Raw genomic sequence first — 20,153 nt, 5'->3', positions numbered from 1 at the left:
CTCATTTAGAGTTTTAATACTATATATTCTTGTGTAGTCTTTTTTTTTTTTTTTTTTTTTTTTTTATTTTTTTTTCCTAAACACAAGGAAAATAGTTTTCTGGAGGCAGGTACAGAATTTATCACTTTTTTGGACTCCATACCCATTTCCCAAACTCTTCAATAGCTCCTTCTTCCTTTCTTGACTGAATCATCTGAGATCGTATGTGCTCACTTTGTATTTGAATAGTAAAATACTTGAATAATGCAACCTTAGTTTCAGTGGCAGCTCTCACATAATGCTGAAATGCAAATAATAGAAAAAATATGATAGAAATTCTTATCCTGCATCTATAGATAAAAAAGGAACAAAAAACCTGAGTAGCAAGCCCAAAGCTTATGTTCTTTTGGGCTCAAATGGGACTCACACTTCAAAGCTGAGAATCGTTGTCTTAGTCCAGAATTCAAATTTACAAGTGAAGTTTGACTATGTCAGAGCTAGTTCTCTTACCCTACATGTTGTAAATACCTTTGAACTCACTCCTATGAAACAGAAATGCTTTCTGAAGAAAGAAGTTGAAAAGATAAGTGGCTTACGAGCTACTGTAATTAAAATCTAAAAGATGCTTTCCCAGCTGTTGCTTTTGAAGTTATGCTTAGTTGGTGGCTAGGTGCCAGCATTCAATTAGAAGTATGCATTTTTATTAACAGACTATCATGTGTTATATTATGTCAATAATTCCTTTTAAATTAGTTCTTTTTATTTTTAGCAATAGTCACAGGTGTCCAGGTCATTAAATATTAAAATGGGCCCCACTGACAATTGTGCAACATCCTAAGTTTGTTTGGTGTTTTATTTGCACTCCATTTGAAGTTCAAAATTAAAATATCTCTGAACTTGTGGAGAGGAGGGTTTGGCCAAGATAAGTTAGTGCCTGAGGGGAAAAAATAAAAAGAGAGATGCACAGCCTATGTGCAACTTTTTGCCTGCATTTTGGGTTTCTAATTATCATGGTTTCATTTACTTACCCATCATATGTCTGTTGCAAGTGGGGGCCTCATTATTTTCATTCACTTCCTTAGATGTCAAAGTCTCAGCCTGGAATTAGTATGGTGAGGGAGGGGTGGATATTCACAGGCTTTTAGAGGTGCTCAGCTCAGTGTCAAAACAACACAAGAATCATCTCCCTGAAAAGGGCCTTTTTCCCATTTTCCCAGCTTTTTTATTGCAGGATTCATTTCACTAGACTCCAGTTGGCTTCAGTGTAGATGCCTTCATCTAGGCTTGATTACTAATCTGCCTAATTGCGGCAGTTATTTGGGGTTAAGAAGAATGAAGCCTGGAAGAGTCTTTTAGTCTTCCTAGTGTGTTTACAGGAGCTTTTAACAGCAGTCAGGCAGAGGTTTTCTATCTACTGTCTGAAGATGCCTGAAGTTCCAAGAGGTGCTCTGACCCATATTGTCTTTATTCATAGTTAAAAACCAACCTAGAGTGAAAAAAGGATTGAGGTACATTTGCTTTTTTTCAGGGTGCCAGTGGATGCTGTGATATCATTAAAACCATAAAATAAACTATTGTGTTTTCTCTTGTTGTGCAGCTTAATATCATGGTATTGAAGATCCTTTAAAATACTTTCTTAATTATTAGATATTGATAATTATTGCAATACAATACATAACCTATTGATAAAATATGTACATATATATTGAGTAGTGTCCTTCACTTGGGGCTTAAAATATTTTTGCCAATAAAAAATTGATTTATCTTTGCATAATATTCGATTAGCTGCCCTCTTCATTTTGCACATAGAAAAAAGTCACATTGGAAACGTGCTAAGAGCTATTTGGAAACCTAGAAATCCTCATTCCTATTCCTTCTTTGAAGGATCTTGTAGGTGTTGCTGAAAAATGCTATTTTTTGTGCTGTTCTGGAGTTAAGACCATAGAAAGCAAGTGGTAAATAAGCTCTTCTGCCACCCCATTCCAGCTCCTCATTTTAACCTCAGTTGAACAGGACAAACTCCTCATGACCCCAAGTCAATTGTTGAAAAACAAAAGAGAGTATAGGACATTTAAAACCCATTTCTTGGTGAAAGCTTTTTAAAATCATTTAGCTAATTAAAAAATACAGATGTTGATTTGAATGAGTACTCATTTTTCACTGGACTTTTAAAGTTTTGGATCATAATGTAATTTTAACCCTCTGCAAATAGCTTAAGAAAACTGTACATGCCAAATCATCCTTTTTAAAGCTGAACAGCTCTTTCAGTAAAAACCTGAATTTTCACATAGATCTGTGGAAATGCTGGTGTTCTTTTCTTCCTCTGACCTATCCCTGACACTTCCAAGAGCTACCTTCAGGAAATATATCACTTCTCTCCATTTATACCCTGTGTTCTCCTGAATTGGTTACTGGCCTTTGCCAACAATAAATTATGAGTTTCGTTGCATTGTCCAGCTGTCTTGTAAGAAAGAAAGTCAATGTTTTGTCTATTCCTCATTTTTTTTTCTTTGTGCTGTACCTGTCCATTCATTCCAGAGATGCCCAGCACTCTTAAGTTGAGAGGAAAAATAACTCCACTAATCTTGCTCTGACAGTAGCCAGGGTAAGTTGGTGATTTGCCATCCAACTCAACACCCCGCACGTGAACACACGGGCTGCTTGTCCCTACATGTGTAGGCTAAGTGATGGATTGCAGGATCCAGCAAAATCTGCCAGGGACTTGGAAGGATTTCAATTTCTTTGGCTAGTCTGTGACCTATTTATGCGTGCTGTATTGATAAATGAAGTGAAAAATCTTTTACACCTTTCAATGAAGGGGCCGTTTGGTCTGGCAACAGCACTGACACTTTTAGTGATGTCCTATAGGAAACAGCTGGGATTATTAATTCATTTTTACACAGGTCACTAAGCATCCAGAAGTCAATATTTCTTTTAAATTGCTCTCAATCTGGACCAAATCCATTCTGAAGGTGAAAGGTTCCAGATATATACTGCTACTGGCCATTATTAGAGTCCTTTTTAAGTCATGCCAATTGTTTTTCCTTGGTTCAGCCTGAGAATGACTGTGTTAGGAAGAACAGAAAAAGACTACATGCTCTTTAACTTTTGTTTTTAGCTCATGGTGTAATTTCATATTTTAGTTCTTGGAAATATACTTTGTTTTATTACAGATGACACCAATCAGAGTGAAGAAAAGATGAGAAATACTTTAGATTCTGTGTCTGAAACAATTGCTCAGTGACTCAAGACTCAAATGTAATGAGGAAGGAAGAATTGCAAGAAGGAAAGATTTACACAGACACAGTTAAGGATAAAGCTGAGCAGAACTGCATGGTTTCAATTCTCAGGAATTTCTTCAAAATTGTAATTTGACTTTGACTTTGTGAGAAGACATACCTGCTGACTCTGACATTTGATGGAAATCAAAGCAAAATATTAAACTTCAAGGTGCATGGTGGCAAAACTAAGGGCCTGAAACGTGACCTGAACATCCTCTTTCTTTGGAGGAGAAAGGAGGCAAAATAAAACTTTTTTGCTGATCTCTGGAGTACAAGGCCCAGCTCTTCAGCTCTTGGCACTTACACTGCTTTCTGGCTGGCTTAACACATTAGTGATTCTCTTTTATAGTCCTTTTTCAGGGTTGTGAATGACTAAACCAGTCCCAGAGAATCAGGTCCTATATCTTACTTGGATATTGAACAGCTGGAAAGGGTATGGAGAGGAGCTGCTGTAACTGTGCAAGGACTGGAAATATTGCCTTGCAGCAGCATGTTAAAAATGAAATACTAGCTCTTTAAACAGATTAAAGATTATTTGATTTCAGTGTGTAAACTTCCTTCTTGAAGAGATACTGATGTAAGTGTTATCTGAAATAAGAGAAACAAGCAGTACAACACTGGGGGTAGGTAGATAAATCCACATGGATTCATATTAGATATATAAACAATCCCTTCAGCTTGGGAATTAAAATAGCAAGGACAAAAATGGACCAGAGTGTTGGAGTGAAGCCTGTGTGTGGTTGTGCTTTATAGCCTTCACCCAAACAGAAATTAGTCCCACTTTAGGAGTGTCTGGGTCAATCAGTACAAGAGGTCACACCTCTGTTGGTTTTGGGTCTTGGTATTGGCTGCTTGACAGCTCTGGCTTTGTCTTGCCTCCAGCCTTGATATGAGGTTTTGGAGTTACTCCTTACCTCTGGAAATACCTGAAAGAACTTTGAAGAAAACCAGTGATAGAAGTGGTCAGAAACTTCCCTAAAAAGATATCTCTTCAAATAAATGGGTTTTTTTAGAAAAAAAACCCTTACTTCTGCATATAATTTTTTGAGTTTACATCAGGAAATCCAAGCCCAAATTATTTCTTCTTGGGCTTGTTGGACCAGAAGAAAAAAAATCTCAGTTTGTTCAACTGGCCAGAAACAGTAAGGAGCCAGTTCAATATTACTATTTGGTGTGTTGTGGTGGTGTTTTTAGGGATTATCTGTTGTCCTAATCCCATCCCAATTTGTGGAGGATTATTTGTAGATAAAACAGTCAGATTTCTTCTGGAAGAAAGAACTGTGGTGCAGTGTGAGAGTTCTGGGATGTCTTGTGGAAGTATCACCCATGCAGAGAGCACAGGAAAAAAGTGCAAGCATGCCAAGGAATAATTTCTGTGTTAATAATCTGTGTTGTGGTGTTTATGATCAGCTGAGATATTATTGAGGAAAGAAAAGCAAACCAATTTTCCTTCTTTCTACTGTTATCACCTTTACCTTTATCTCCTCTAAGCTCTGTTTTACTTTTTTATCAGTCATGTTGAAAACTGGTAAGATTCTTCTTCATCCAACCTCAGGCACTCATTTGCAGGAAATTAACTTGGCATTGTAACAGCTCTTAACATCTGTGACTCTTGACTTGGAGAGAGTTGAATAAAGGAGCTAGGCAGAGCTTTAATTTATTGCCAATAAATTTCTGATTTTTTTTTTAAATGAGGAGTTAACAGTTTGATTTTTGCTTTCATTATATAAAAACTATTTTGGGTATGAAGATGACATGACGGATATAATGTGTTTTGTACTAGAACCTCTTTCAGAGAGGCCAAAACAGGATATCCTCATAGAAAAATATTGTCCCTGCTGGTATAAAGACATTTTGTTTCATTTTGAGACTGATGCTGGTAAAGCTCTTGCTGTGAATTTTGAAGTGGATGTAAGGTTCTAGGAATATTTGCTGCAGAACAGCTGTGCTCTTCTTTATCCTCCTAGTGCCAGTTCAGCATGAAATTCACCTGTGTTTACATCAGAGTAAAACAAAGTACCCCTGGGAGAAAAGCTACCAACCAAGCGTGTTTTTACAGAATAGTGATACTGTGATGAAAACACTTTTGTTGCCAAGGAAGAGGTAAGGAAAACAATAGAGAGCATAATGTAACCTCAAGGTCTACAGGTGAAAAGTGGCAGGCACACTGAATCACTGTATTCATCTGGATCTGCGCCTCATTTTCTATTCCTAATGTAATGTTATATTGGTATTTAATTTACTTTCCACATATTATTTCTAGTCATCTTTCCTTCTTCGTGGTCTTTCAGGTCTTTCTTGATTTTATTTGCAGTAATTAAGACAAGAAACAATGTCAAAGCCTTTTAACATGGAAGAACTCTTCTGCAATATAAACTGCCTTTGTTTTCTTGTTCATTTGTTTTTCATAATTTTAATTTTATTTCCACTCTTTTCTATACAGTCTTCCTCCTATTATCCCAATTTTGCAACTTAATTTGAAAAGCCAATACTGCAATTACTTTATAACAGTTGAGAATTTTTTACACTGAGCTGCATCTACCTTGGTTTGCAATCTTACTCAGACACAGACTTTGGTTTTACGTTCTAAATTTCAGATGTTTGCCTTTTTTGCCAATGAACTGAAAGAAATCCACCCTTTAGACCTGACAATTTTGAATTTTTATATCTGGATCAGCATGGGGAAGATGAATTCCATTCCAGCTTTTCAACTCAAACTCCCAACCCCTACTCAGTATTGCCGTATTTTCTTCCCCTTTTTAATTTTATTTTTGCATCATAATTAATAAAAGTGGTAGCTACACTTCTACATGGAATATTAATTTAGCAGAATACAAACCAAAATGGAGACTTGGGAGGTAATAATGTATATGAGTTTGAAAATTATCATATATTAACATTTTTAAGCAACTCTCTTCAGAGTGACTGTTCAGGAAGTTCAGAACTGAAGGGTTAAATTGCAGCCTTATTTTTCAAAAGTGAAAGCAATGGCAGTTCCCAGTAGATTTAAGTAAATATTTTAGTAGATTTAAGAACATATTTTAGGTTTAAATATTTCAACTTTTCAGTCCAAATCAGCAAAGTCTAAAAAGAAAGATCCTACACCATCGATAAGCATTTAACAGTTCAATGCCAAAGCAGTATTAAACTGGCACACTTCGGTTTTGCTAAGATTTAAGAGATCAATATTATGTATTTTACATGTAAATCCTCTACATCTGTCTCTATAATTAGGTCAACAGTACCTATTTCAAAACTTCCCACTTATGAGTTCATGGAAATAGGCAAATAGACAGTGTTAGGAACATTTCAGATGTAAGACTTCTTTCACCCTTTTTTCAAATAATTTCTATTCTAGGTCTTCTACACTACAAGTGTGTTGCTGATGTGAGGGGCCTCCAGGGAGTTCTTCAGTCCTTGGTTTGTTCTGTTTTGATGTTGTGGGGGAAGAACCTTCAGCTTTGGTCTAGGCTTTGGTGTATATTGTCCTGTGCAATAACCAGAAACAGAGAAATACTGGCATTTTGGCATTTTCACCCTTTTTGCTTTCTTTGCTAATAAAGTTTGAAATGTATTTAAATCATCATAAAAAAAATTCATTGTTTCCTCTTCTTTTGCATATCTGGTAAAAAATATTCATTCCCTGCAATCATTGCCAGTCCTGTGGTGATCAACTTATGTAAAATCCAAGATAGAAAAGAATCTGTGTTTATGAAGTAGCTGACTAGGGATTTAGAATTTTTCCTTTTCAGTTTACAGAAGATCATGTAACCTGTGTGGGCCATCCTTTTAGGTCAATCTCATGCAGACTATTTTCTCTTTTTCTATATCAATCCTAAATTAATACAGTAGGTGCTCTGCAGCCAGCATGGTTTTGCATTGATCTTGGCCAGCTTGTTTACAGTGTTTTGGCAAGTTGCTGATGTACCTCTCCCTGGGGATAGAGCAGGGGTTAATTGCTGTTAAACTCTCAGTGCCAAGTAATGGTTCAGACTCTGTGCTACATTAAAGATGACACTAATAAGGAAAGAGTGCACTGGATTGCTCTGTGTTGAAAATTGGACTTGTGGTGACAGAAACTTGGAGCAGAGCTGATGTAATAGGGAGGCCATAATGTAATTATAACTGCTGAACATGTGTCATACCAAGTTAAATGATACATTAATGAATCAAAACAGGTGATGGAGTGTTGCTCTTTCAGCAGATAGAGGTGTTTTCAAGGTCAAATTGTCATTAATCTAATAATCTGTAAACTGTATATGCTTCAAATTATGAGCAAAATCATCTTTAATGGGTTTTTTAGTGTATTTCTTGTCCTGTACCAAAGGGGTGACAAAAACAGAAGATGCAGTTCTCAGTGTAATTTTGTTTATCCCTCTGTTATTATATTTCTGTAATACCTAATACAATATATGTGCACCTAACACTTTTCAGTCAGGCGTGAGTGAGCTTTGGATCTCTGTTGTGAGGAGGCTGCACACAAGCCAAAAGGTGTGCAGACATATGAGTACAGCATGGAGCCAAAATAATAAGCTTTTTTGGGAGACTGGATACAGTCATTAAATGGCTTCAAGTCAGCTTCAGCCATGCACAAAACAAGCTCACTCCTGCTCAGAGCAGAACCAAGTGTGTTGTGATACCGTGAGTTATCTTTTGTGTAAATTCTCTCTGCCTCTTATGATTCTGCACCAAATGAAAACCGTCTCTTACCTCAACTGGTTCTTGGTTTAAGCCCTGTTCATGGATGAAGTTCCTACTTTTTGATTCTGGTAGGACCACTGTGTTCAGAAGGTAAATAAAGGCTTCTGCTCCAGATCCTGTGATAGTCCAGAACAGAATCAGACTAATGGTATTTGAACACGACACAATCTCTCTCCACAGCAAGTCCTGAATGCTTAAAGGCACCTATCACCTTTTTATTTTGTAGTTATATTAATGAAATCTGCACCATTTTTACAAATAGCCTTGGATGAGAAGTTAAAATGAGACCCCCATGGAACAAGAAATATATGCATTTTGAGCAAAGAAATCCTTTTCTGAATTTTGCAGTCCTCTGATTCCTGCCACAACTAAAAAAAATCTGTTTATTTCACATTAGTCTTGCTTCTTATAAGCTTCTCATTTATCCTCATGCTGTTAAAAAATGAAGCAAAGATTTCTTTGAAAGGGTCTAACTGAGTCCATTTCTGAGTTTCTCTTAAAAAATGGGATTTTAATGCCTAAATCAAATTGGGTCTTTTGACAATGTCATAATATGTCATACTTTGACTTTTTTTTAATTCTTAATTTTTTTTCTTAATATGGCCAATAAATATTAAAAAATGGAACTTTGCAACAGGTTCCTTGCTAAATGGTTCTTCTGCATTGTTTTTATCTTTTATTTTCCTCTAGAGGAGTTTGAGGTTAAACTCTTTCTTTGAGAAGATCTTGGACTTTACCTCATTTTCCTTCTGTCCTGTTACTTAAGGGAGGCAGCTTTTTCTTTTGGGAAAATCAAATGCCAGTAGAACTGCAAGCCCTCAGGGGACCTGCTAGGAACCAGATCCATGCCAGCTCTATTCCTCAATATTCCTCAATATTGAGTTTCTGTAAAAGGTTTATTCCTACACCCACTCCCCCTTTCCCTAATCACTGTCATTAACCCACGTAATAGGCTGGATCTCTCTGTTACCGCTGCCCTTAGAGGGGCAACACGTTGCGACGTGGGAGCAGACTTTCACAGAGGACAGCAGGCAGCAGCAGGGTCAAACATGGAAGGCTCCTTTATTATCTGTCTCCAATAGCTTATATACATTTTGTACAGAGGGCCGAGATTGGCCCAAGGAGGTTACAACCTCCTGACTCCATTGGTCACTATGACCATCAGTCAAGTTCTCCTCTCAGAGAACAACTATCCAAAACATATTGATAAATTCTAAGAATACAATATCGTTTACATGAAGCAGCATGAGAAAGCTGCTGCAAAGACTCAAACACTTGAAAGCAAGAAATGCAGGGGCAACATCTCTCCATTGTGTCTCCTTAAAAGCCCTGGCCCAGTCTATTGTATCACCTATTGTATCTTATCATGGACACTCCCTGGTTCTTGATGGCCCTAGCCAAGCCAGGTGGCTCTGCCAAGGCTTCAGGTATCTCCACACCCCTTTTGCCCCTAATGGCAATGTCAATGCCCCCTGTACCTAAATCATTCCTCCTCATTTCCATCAGTAACGCCCATGTTCATAAGGGCAAGTAAGATCCAAAACTCACACTCTCACTCACGCTTTGACCACCTGGGCCTTCGCCCTGAATAAACATCTTCCTAAGTAACACCAAGAGTGAGCCGCTCCTTCTTCCAAGCAAGGTCATGTCTCTGTCTGAAATCTGGACCCACAGGATTAACTTGTTTATATGGTATCTGAAGAGCAGAGCTAGCCAGGAAGACAAGCTTGGAAAGACCATACTTCCCTGCTCACCACCCTTTTTTTCTGCTTCTCTTTCTCTGTCTGTGTTTTGGTGAAATGCATGATAAATAAATGAATATATGATAAATGTATGATAAGCTGTGCAACTTGGTGGCTTCCTTTTGTGGCCACTCTGAATGGGTGAACAGAAGGGTGGGAGCACTTGCCTTCAGCAGATGGAGTCTGGTTTGTTAAGTTGCTTCCAAGTGCTTTTCATAGAATCACAGAATGGTTTGGGCTGGAAGAGACCTTGAAGATCACCCGGTTCCAGCCACCCTTCCACCAGCTCAGGTTGCTCAGAGTTCCACCCAACCTGGTTCTGAATATTCCAGGAATGGGGCATCCACAACTTCTCCAGGCAACTTTCTCCAGCCTCATGACCTTCATGGTAAAGGATGTTTTTCTGATATCTGATTTAAACCTGCAAACCTGCCCTTTTTCATTTTGAAGCCATTCCCCCCAGTCCCATTGCTTCACACCCTTGTAAATAATCTCTCTCCTTCTTTCTTGGAGGCAAGGCAATTTGAAGAAAATTTTGATTTTTTTTCTTTCCACAAAGTTCAGATTTGTCCTGAGTCATTTATATCTGGGTAGTACTAAAACAAAATACTTTCCTTTCAGAATCATTGAATGTGTCAGGGAAGTCAAACTTTCCTGAAAGGAAATGCTCACAGAGGAGACATCACCACTGGGATCAGGAACACAAAGTATCTTATCCATAATTTGATATCCTTGGCTCTTGAAATGTAGGTAGGGAGAGAGAGAGAAAAATAAATATTGCTTCTATGGCATATACTATGATCCATTTGCCTCTATTGTCAGGTCAGATTTTTTTTTCTGGTGGAATCCCTGATCTACTTTTTTTTTTTTTTTTTTTTTTTTTTTTTTTTTTTTTTCCTGAAGATTTTATTTAAAGCCGTGTCCATTTTAGTGAAAAGTGAACATTTTTTATTGTGCTGGAAGCATGCCTTAAATATCTCTAGCGTATGGTCTCCCTGCACTGCATCTGCTCAAGTCATTCTTGCTATGGAGGCTTGACACTCTTGCACTTTCTTGTTTGGCTGGTCAGTTAACCAGATCTAAGAATCATGGATATTTATTGTGGTTGCCAATCTAAGGCTGAATTTCACCTTTGAGAGTCATAGGAAGTTTCATTGCCCGTTTTATTTATCACAGTGTAATATTGGAAGAGAATGGCTAAGCACTATAATGCTCAAGATGACATTCTAAAGGAAAATTTGCTACCTTACCAGGGATAAATTATCTAGAACATTTCATTAAGAAGGCTTTTTGCAATACTGAGAAGTTGTACATGTTCAGGGCAAGTCATTGTCTCCACAAGGTTTAAAATCTCACTTTCTTACTGGGGGAATATAAAATAATCCTTTATCACAGAGCAGGTCTGATCAAAAATTTTATCTTGTCAACATTGAAAAGTTCTGTGGGAATATAGAAAATGTGTAGAGATATTGTGAGAGAAAAAAAAAAAGGCATTTTAGTTGCAGAATGGACCATTGAAACTTTTAGATTTGAAGCAATGTCTTGTGTCAAGATGTATTAGACTTAGGATTGTTAACCATCATCTATGACTTAAAAAGTCAAGATTAGACTAAAGGATTTTAGTTTTATAGAAGCAGAACATAACCCTAACACAAAATTAATTTCCCTCATAAATTTTTACTTAAGAGGAATAAAATAAATGAGAGCTCTTGTTCTGACTGCATAGAAGACATAATATGAAGAGGAATGTGAACCAGAGTTGGAACATACAGGGTCTCTCTCATCCAGCAGATGTTGGAAGTTTGCTTTCAGAAATCTCTCATTTTTGGTGCTTCCTGAAACAAAAGTACCTTGACACCCTTGCAAAAATTTAGTGATTGTATGAGAATCATCAGTATCTGGCTGACCAGTATGTTGTTATTGATTCAGAATCAAAACAGATCTAAAGAACCCTGATATATGCTCCAAAATGGCTTCAAATAAAACTTTAAAGAATCTTTTGATTCTTCTTTTCTCCAAATTTCTTTTCTTGTATTCAGCCATCCATCCAAGGAATATCCCACTCTTTGATACACATAATAGTAAAATTTGTTTCTGTGTCTTTATCACCATTTAGAATTGCCAGTGTCCATGGAGATGCTCCCCTGGTACAATTGCTGTGTTGCTTGTATGGCATCACAGAAATAAGAATTATGTATAGAATTAAAATTAAAAGTGCAGCAGGTTTTCTTTCGCTGACAGCTGTGGCAGGTTTTCTGTAGAGAACTTATATAATAGCAGGGTTTCTTGCATTATTTGCATCCTTTTTCCATATAGATCCTATACTGGTTCCTAAACACAGCCTCACATGTTACGGGCCTGCTGTACATGTCCCTTATCTACCAGTGACCCTTAATCAATCCCTGTAAAATCTATCTAGTTCCTAAAATAAATAAAGCACCAGGAAAAATTTGGATGTCTTGTCCTCTTCTACCTTTTTTTACCTGATATTTAGATGTTGAGTTATAATTTTGATGGAAGGATTCCTTCAAATATGTTGAACTGTGTAATGAAATTCACAAGAAATTACAATTGAGTTATCACCTGTTACTGATGATCGGAAAAAAAAAAAAAATTGCTAAGATCAGCTATTAGAGGTTAATGTGCCTGCAATGCTATTCAAATTTCTCTGGTTGGGTTGTAGAGTGATTAGGTTCTCGTGATTTGGTCACACGGATTTTTAAATTCCTCTCCCCAGTAATCTATTTACTATGGTCTGAATCCTGCACATTTTGCTCTGGGGCACTGAGGCAGAATAATATACTTTAACATGTCAGGGGATAGAAGAAAATTAAGTCTTTGGGGCCACATGACAGTGGGCTTGGGTAATATGTTCACATAGACCTCGGAGGAGGAACTCAGGGATATTTTAGTATTGCCATTATTTTTGCAATGGCCTTTCTACCAAGTGTCAGATCTTGAAGGCACATGTGGTTTTTTTTTTTAAAGAAAAGTGCATTTCAGAGGCATTGGCACATTCCCAAAGTCAAGGCTGTTTGCTCTTCCAGTTCCATACATCTTTTCTCAGGAAGCACAAATTCTTTGTGGTAGAGATTCTTGAGTTGTGTTATCAACATTTTTGGCACTATGGTCCCTGTATGATGGAGACAGAATCTGGCATTTCATTTTTTCTTCTCTCTGTACAAACACAAAAATGGTTCCTGCCCTAGGGATTCTACAGGAAAATCATAAAAAGAAAAAAAAGAAAAAAAGATGTATATAAATTGTTGAATTCAGGAACAGGAGACAAAGAGAGATACTAGCAGTTTCAGTACAGCTGGGACCTAGCACTTATCAGGTTCCATGGGCATCACACAAGTGAATTTTAAGACCAGGAAGATGAATGAGGAGGTGGCTTTACAGATGATAATAAGGTACTCCTTTGAGGCCCATCTTCATCCTTTCTACGTTTTGAAATGCACATCTTCCTCCTTTCTTGTGTACCCTTTATAGCCTGAGCAGAGAAGAAAGAAGGAGAGGTGCAGTTTGCAGTCTATAAGAAGATGGAGACTTGTCTTAGGTATTGATTAGAGGTCAGTGTTACATTTCACTGAGCTTTTGTTTGCATATGAGATTACCCAGAGATGAAAAGTGGGCAGAAGAAAAAGACCCCCCAGTAGGACACTGGAAGAGGATAAGGAAGGTTTACCAAGGAGTACACTGCAGGAATGATTAGAAAACTAGAAAGAGAAGTGCAAAATAAGAGGGTCACTGAGGCCAAAAGAGAATAGGTTCAAAAACAGAGTGGTACATTGCTTCAAAGGCAGGTAAGGGGGCAGTGAGGATAAGGAGACATTGTCCTAGCTGTCCTTATGTGAGAGGAAAGTAATTTCAAACTGCAAAAAATAATTTCATAGCACTGTAAGAAGCACAATGGTACTTTTGATGCGATAGTAAAAAGTATAATCATCAAGTTTACAGATAAAAGGAGACTGCAGACAGAAACCACAGCCTTAACACTGCCAGTGGTGCAACAGTAAGAATATTTAGTGGAGCAAAATGGTTTATGGTGATTTATGAGTAAAATGAAGTTTTCTTTCACTCATTAAGCTCTATTTATTGTATTTCCCTGAATTTTCCATGAGTTCAAAAGTACATTTTCTTTATCTTTCTTAATGTGGGTTTGCGTCTTGTTTGTTTGTTTACCTTGATAATTTAGAAAATGCAAATTAACTATAAGCTACAGCAGCATTTAAATGAGACACGTTTACGTGAACCTTAAACTGATAGAAAGGTTTTTTCAGTTGTTTGAAGAACCAGTGCCAAAATTACTCTCGCAAATTGTTTCTTGAACTTCCACTCTGATGCAATTCTGTCTAGTATCTTCCATACTTCTCCAAGCCTTATTAAAAATTGTCTTACCAGCCTTTCTCTAGATTTTCCAGAAACTGCCATTGTTGAAAGTAGATTCATTCCATTGCCTCTTCCTTTGTTTATTATTATTTTTCCACTTTTCTGCTAGACTTATACATTTCCATCACAGGATGTGTGCAGTGGGATATTTTAACTGGATTTTTACCATGTTGTCTTGTGCTGCATGTCTTTTTAAAATGTCTTTATTTTAAAATTTGCCTTTATCATATGCCTTGGAGTTAGGAATATAGACCTAAATATTCTAAAGAGTTCTAAAGTGTTGCCAATGCTGCAGGTTTTCATTCATACCCCAGGGACATGCACAGCACAGGAAATAAAGCCGTGGGTTTATTTATGTATTTTGCTTTTTCTAGAGCTTCCTCTTGGCTCCAGGTGCAGTCATTAAGGGATCCAGCATCCCACAGACCTGTGTACTGCTCCTTAAAGAGGGAAACAAACCAGCCCTCCATAACTTCACCATTACATGTGGTAAATCTCTGACCCCCTCCAATCCATCAGCATTCCCCTTAGAATCCTCAGCTGTAACCTCCTCAGCATTGTCTAGGCTGCAGAACTGCACCTTAAACTATTATACCCATAATATTTACAGTTTATATATTTTAAACTGGACAAGTGTCTGATTCTAGGGAGAAAACATGAAGAACTTTCCCCTCCTGAGTGCCTACTGTTACACTGCAGCAGGGACCTGGCTAATAAAGTTTTTTATATTAAGGGAGTTATAATTTGCTAGCAGGATCTCGACAGTTGTCTTTAGAATAAGACAATATGCCTTTCCCCTCCCTACTGGGCCCAATTCCCTGGTAACCTTATTGAAAATGTGCATGGGCTACAAAACTAAAGATTAACTGTCCAGGGACCTGCTTCCTGGAGCTTATTTGAAGATTAAATCAAATGGCAGGCAATATATATTTGGTAATTCAGCTTTGTTTCAGACTTTTCCAATCTTGTGGCAAGTATAATAGAAGAATCTGACACTCAAAAGCACTAAATGGCTTTTTATTTTTTTCCTTTTTTTTTTTTTTTTTTTTTTTTAATTTGAAAATGCCTGGTATTTCTATCCCTAGAAAAATTAGAATTAATGATTTATTTCCTCATGCCTGAAGATTCTGCTCTTTTATTTTTGAACATGAAGGAAAGCAATTTTAATTACAGATGAAGCGAATAATTTTTCTCTTTTTGTGACATATTGCTCTCTCTTTTTTATTCCACGTAACAGATATCAGCAGAAGAGTTTTAAGGGAAGCAATAAAATACCTACTGTAGCATTACAGCGTTCATTTAAGTAGAAAAGGAAACACACATATTGTTTTTTAATTCAGTGTTTAGACTATGTATTAGTTAAACAAATTTCTATCCAGCAAATTGGATTGAGATGGATGGATATGTTATGCTGTTTTAAAAAACTGTATTTAGAAGGCACATTCAAAGACTCTGAAGTGCGATTTGTCCTAGTAGCAGACATCTGAAGAACAAGTGACATTCTTACACAAAATCTATATTGGTGATGTATTTAATTACAGAGTTGATTGAAATTGACAGCTTCAGTGACCTATGAGTGCACTGCAACTGACTGATGGATGCTTCAAATCTGGTTACTTTTAAACCAATTCACATGCTGTTCAATAATATCCTGTCAAACTGCAAACTACAGTTTTGCATGTATATGGACTAGGCAGAGAACATTTTAATTAACAGAAGGTAGAGATGAATGATGCTTAAAAATTGATGTAATTTTAAAAAATATGATCATCATGATTTGAATAGGAGATAAAGAACTCTCAGTGTTATTCAGAGTGGCTGCATTCCTTAAAAAACCTATATTTTACTTTCATGCTCACTCATATCAGCCCCAAAGCTCTCAGCACAGATTAGCTCTTCAGGCTCTTCTGCACACATGCAGGCAGTTCTTCATTAGGAGCTAGAGAGAGTCATTGAGAAAATGGTACCTCACCTTTCTGCTCAAAGGAGACCTGCTAAAGGAGACTGGAACTTTTGCAGCCAGCTTCAGTGCAGAGACCAAGTCCTGTAGCACCAAGAGATTGCTCCAGGGGCCACTTTGCTCAGCCTTCCCTTTCTGAGGGGGCATTAGTCACAGTGTCAACCACAGCATCTTCTTTGCCCCACTGTCTCCTTTGCTTCCTGCAGTTCTGGGAGGGTGGGTCATGCTTTCCTTAAGCTGTTGAATAATGTCTTCAGTCTCAGAAGACGGTTAGCAATTTCTTAGCAATTTATAGAAACAGAGGTTATCTTCTGGAAGAGTAACCAACAAGGTGTGAAGAAGTTCTGGCTGAAGAGTTCACGATTTGATCTGAAGAAACATCTGAGATGTTAAAAGTCAAGTAGCCTCCTAACCTCATTAAGCTAACTTCTACCTATATCATAGAATCATATTCTGGCAATAATGCTAGCATTTAAAAAAAAAAAAAAAAAAAAAAAAAAAAAAAGAAAAAGGCAAATTTTCCCGCTTCCAGGGTTTGTCAAAGTGATCGATGTTTTCCTTACTGCCAAATTATACTGTGGTAACTATGTACATAATTTAAAACAGACACAGGCTCCAGGATACGATCTGATTGACATGGTGGTGTTGGGTCATAGGTTGGACTCAGAGGTGATCCCAGAGGTCTTTTCCAGCCCCACTGATCCTGTGTGAAATACACCAATCCAGTGGCATCACTTCTCCATGGAGCAAATTGAGAACTACTTGAAGAATCATATTTCTATTGATCATAGATGCATTTTCTGAAAGAGCAGTAAAGGTTAGAAAGCCCATGTGAAACAAATATGGACTGGGTGCAAAGCATCAGGATGAGAAAAAAAAATTCAGTGAAGATTAAGCTCCTTAAAAAAAAGTCGGCTTTCTGCCTTTGAAGGTGCTTTCTTATAGACAAAATCTGAATTTAAAGGAAGAATGAAATGCTTCCAATTAAAAAAAAATTTAAAAATCCAGTCTACTGGAATTTTTGTGAAACTTTTGCATGCAGTACTTTTATTTTAGTGTAGTAATATTAATATGCAAGAAGTTTAAAATTTTCTTTTTTCACTTTTGCATCTGTTTCCAACACAGTTTTGCACTTCAATCAAATAAGTAGAAGTAATAGATTTCACACTACAACCTAGAAAACATCTTTACACTCTCTGCAATCGGGTAAGTAACAGAATATAGAAATATTAAAATTCTTATAGTTATCCAGAATTTTACCAGTGCAAGCAAATTTACTTTGTTGTTAACAAGGACTGTGAAAATATTCTCTGAGTGGAAAAAAATAGGAGCAAATATGAGTATTGTCCTGGGTTGCAGTGTAGGATGTACACAAAGTATTTATTCTATCACCATCTTCATGAACTGTTAAACCAGCTGGGGCAGTGTTTTCCCAGGCCCCCTGCCTTTGGGCTCTTCTGCTAATGGCCCATCAATGCTTTGCCCATGACTCACAGGTAACTCCCTCCAGGGGTTATCTCTGTTTAATGGGCCATCAAGGACACACTTCACAGCTCATCATCCCATTGTGAGATGCTCTGCCCAGGGGAGGAGCCAAGCATTCTCACCTGGATATAAGCTGGTATGTGGGACAGTGCAATGGCACTTACCCACTGGATTCCCAGAGGACCAAAGCTACCAGACCTTTCTTCAGGATCACTGCTTCAGGAAGAGCACCTCATCTGGACTGCTTCCACCATCCTGCTCAGGTTGTATTCTGACTCTGTCAGTGATCCTTTGTGCTATTGCATTTATTTTATTTTATTTTTACCTTTTTACCTTTTTACCTTTTTACCTTTTTACCTTTTTCTTATTAAATTATATCTCTGACTTGGAGCCTCTCATTTGTTTTGCTTTCAAACCACAACATGTATTTAGCATTAAAATGAGTTCAGGAGGTGATGATACTGCAGTACTTTCACATCTTGTATCAGTTATAGCTGATATGTAAGTCATGATAGAATGGAGTTGGTTATAGACTAACCAAGAGATTTATCCCATTTCTCTGTGGCCTGCACAGAGTTCTAAATTGTCATTGGGGATAATTTAAATTAGAAGTTAATCTTTACATGCCTTGGTTCATAGTTCATGCATACCTAAAAGCTGTAGGATAACCTGAATCTATGCATGTTTTCTCTGTTTCTTCATTGTGTTAGGTGCTAGTATCCAAGACTAATTTTGGCTTGACCTCATTGGTTCAGTTTTATGCAACTCCCCTTGCAATGGAGGCTACAAAATGTTTGTATTTTTGTTCATGCATGAATGACCTAAGTGGAGCATCTTAGATGGAACATCCATGCCTTTAATTGCTTAACAATTACTTTGTAGTATAAGAGACTTGTTCTGCTTTTTGCAACTATTTTCAGACTCCAGAAATGTTTGGCTGAAATTTTCTGGGTCGAATATCTGCCTCAGGCTGAATGGGATAAAAGAGTTCAACTGTTTCTAAGAACAAGATTAGGACAATAAGCTTTGTTTTCTCATGTTAAAACCATTGTTTGAACGGGTTTAAGATAAAACCTTGCTAATGTCTGTGTTTTAACGGCAGCAGGAGCTGGGCAGTGAGATCTCTGAGTCAACAAGGAAAGTTAGAAATGCAAAGCACACATGTTGCTTCCTTCTCTCTATGCCTTGCTTCTTTCAGTCTGAATTCAGTCTGCCAAGCATTCAGACCTCCTGTCCTTTCTCAATGTTCCCATATTTAGGTATTTCAAAATGCTAGGAAAAGCTTTACCTGAAATAGTTTTTGCATTTATCTTTTCCCACCAATCTAGCAAAGATGAGTTAAGGCAATTCTAGCTGCAATAGTCAAATATTAAGCCAACTCTCGATTTTTTTCTCATCAGCTTGTTCACTTGGCTGTAAGTGTAGCATTAGAATAATCTCTCCACATCAGGAAAAGAAATATAATGACGTGAGTATTACACAAAATTTGAACTGAATAGCAGACTCAATGCAATTTTAGTAGTTTTTCTCTTCATTCTCAACTTTTCTATTTTCCTCTCCAGCATTTCTGGATAGACATTCCGAGACTATCCGTATGAATGGGATGTAACAACAGCCATCTGCAGGTCAGATAAACCCATCCATCAGCACATCAGCAAGTGGACCTAAAATATTTATAGAATTTTTATTCATGAGAGAAAGAAAACGTTAATTGGTGATTAACATAAGAAGGTAATAATGAACTCAAATCTGTGTAGTGCAGTTTTGTTATTACTCATTTTCTGCAGGCAAGATAAGAAAACAAAATGAAGAAATTAGTTTTCATTTGCCAGAAGAGCTATTTTGTGTAGATTACTGATGAAATGTATTTTCAAATCTGATGCATCTGTACATATCAAGATTCATTTCTCTGATCTAGTGAAATATCACAGATACTTCCCAAAAAGGGAGCTTTATAACAAACAGTAAAATCTCTATCAATCACTGTGTATTCATAATAACTCATAGCCCTGATACTTAATTACAGCTAAATATAATTTCTGGCTTGAAACATTTTCAGCATAGGACTCAGCATATTCCTAACTTAAAATGCAGATTTTTTGTATTAGAAGTTCAAATGCTTTAATGGATTTGAGTCTGTCATGAAGTTGTCTATACAGTCAGCAATTACTGTATGTAAAAGTGTGAAAATAAGTTCAATTTCTGCAAAACAAGCAACTCTCTTGGAAAAAAGGTAATGCTCCTTTAAGTAGTCTTCTTCAGAGAAAGAAAAGCTGAAGTGCCATGAAAAATTATATCCATTGCTTGTCTTCTCCTAGTTTAATTTCATTTTAACTTAAATAAACATTTCTTTACATTTAGCAACATTGGAAAAGGCTGTTCTTACTCATTTTGTATGATTAAAACTACATTAGCAATATAGATGTATTAATTTACAGATGCAGATACTAATTGCTTAAATATTGAGTTCAAAACTAGACACTAGTACTGGGAAGGGATAATTGGTTCTTGCTGCAGAAAAAAAACTATAATAAAGAACTTGAAAGTGCTGTCACATTTCACATAACAAGCAAAATCTCAGAATATTTGAAAAATATTCTGAAAGAAAATGTC

This window comes from Zosterops lateralis (assembly GCF_965231275.1).
Source record: "Zosterops lateralis genome assembly, chromosome: 4".
NCBI lineage: Eukaryota > Metazoa > Chordata > Aves > Passeriformes > Zosteropidae > Zosterops > Zosterops lateralis.
This window is presented reverse-complemented; position numbering follows the sequence as displayed.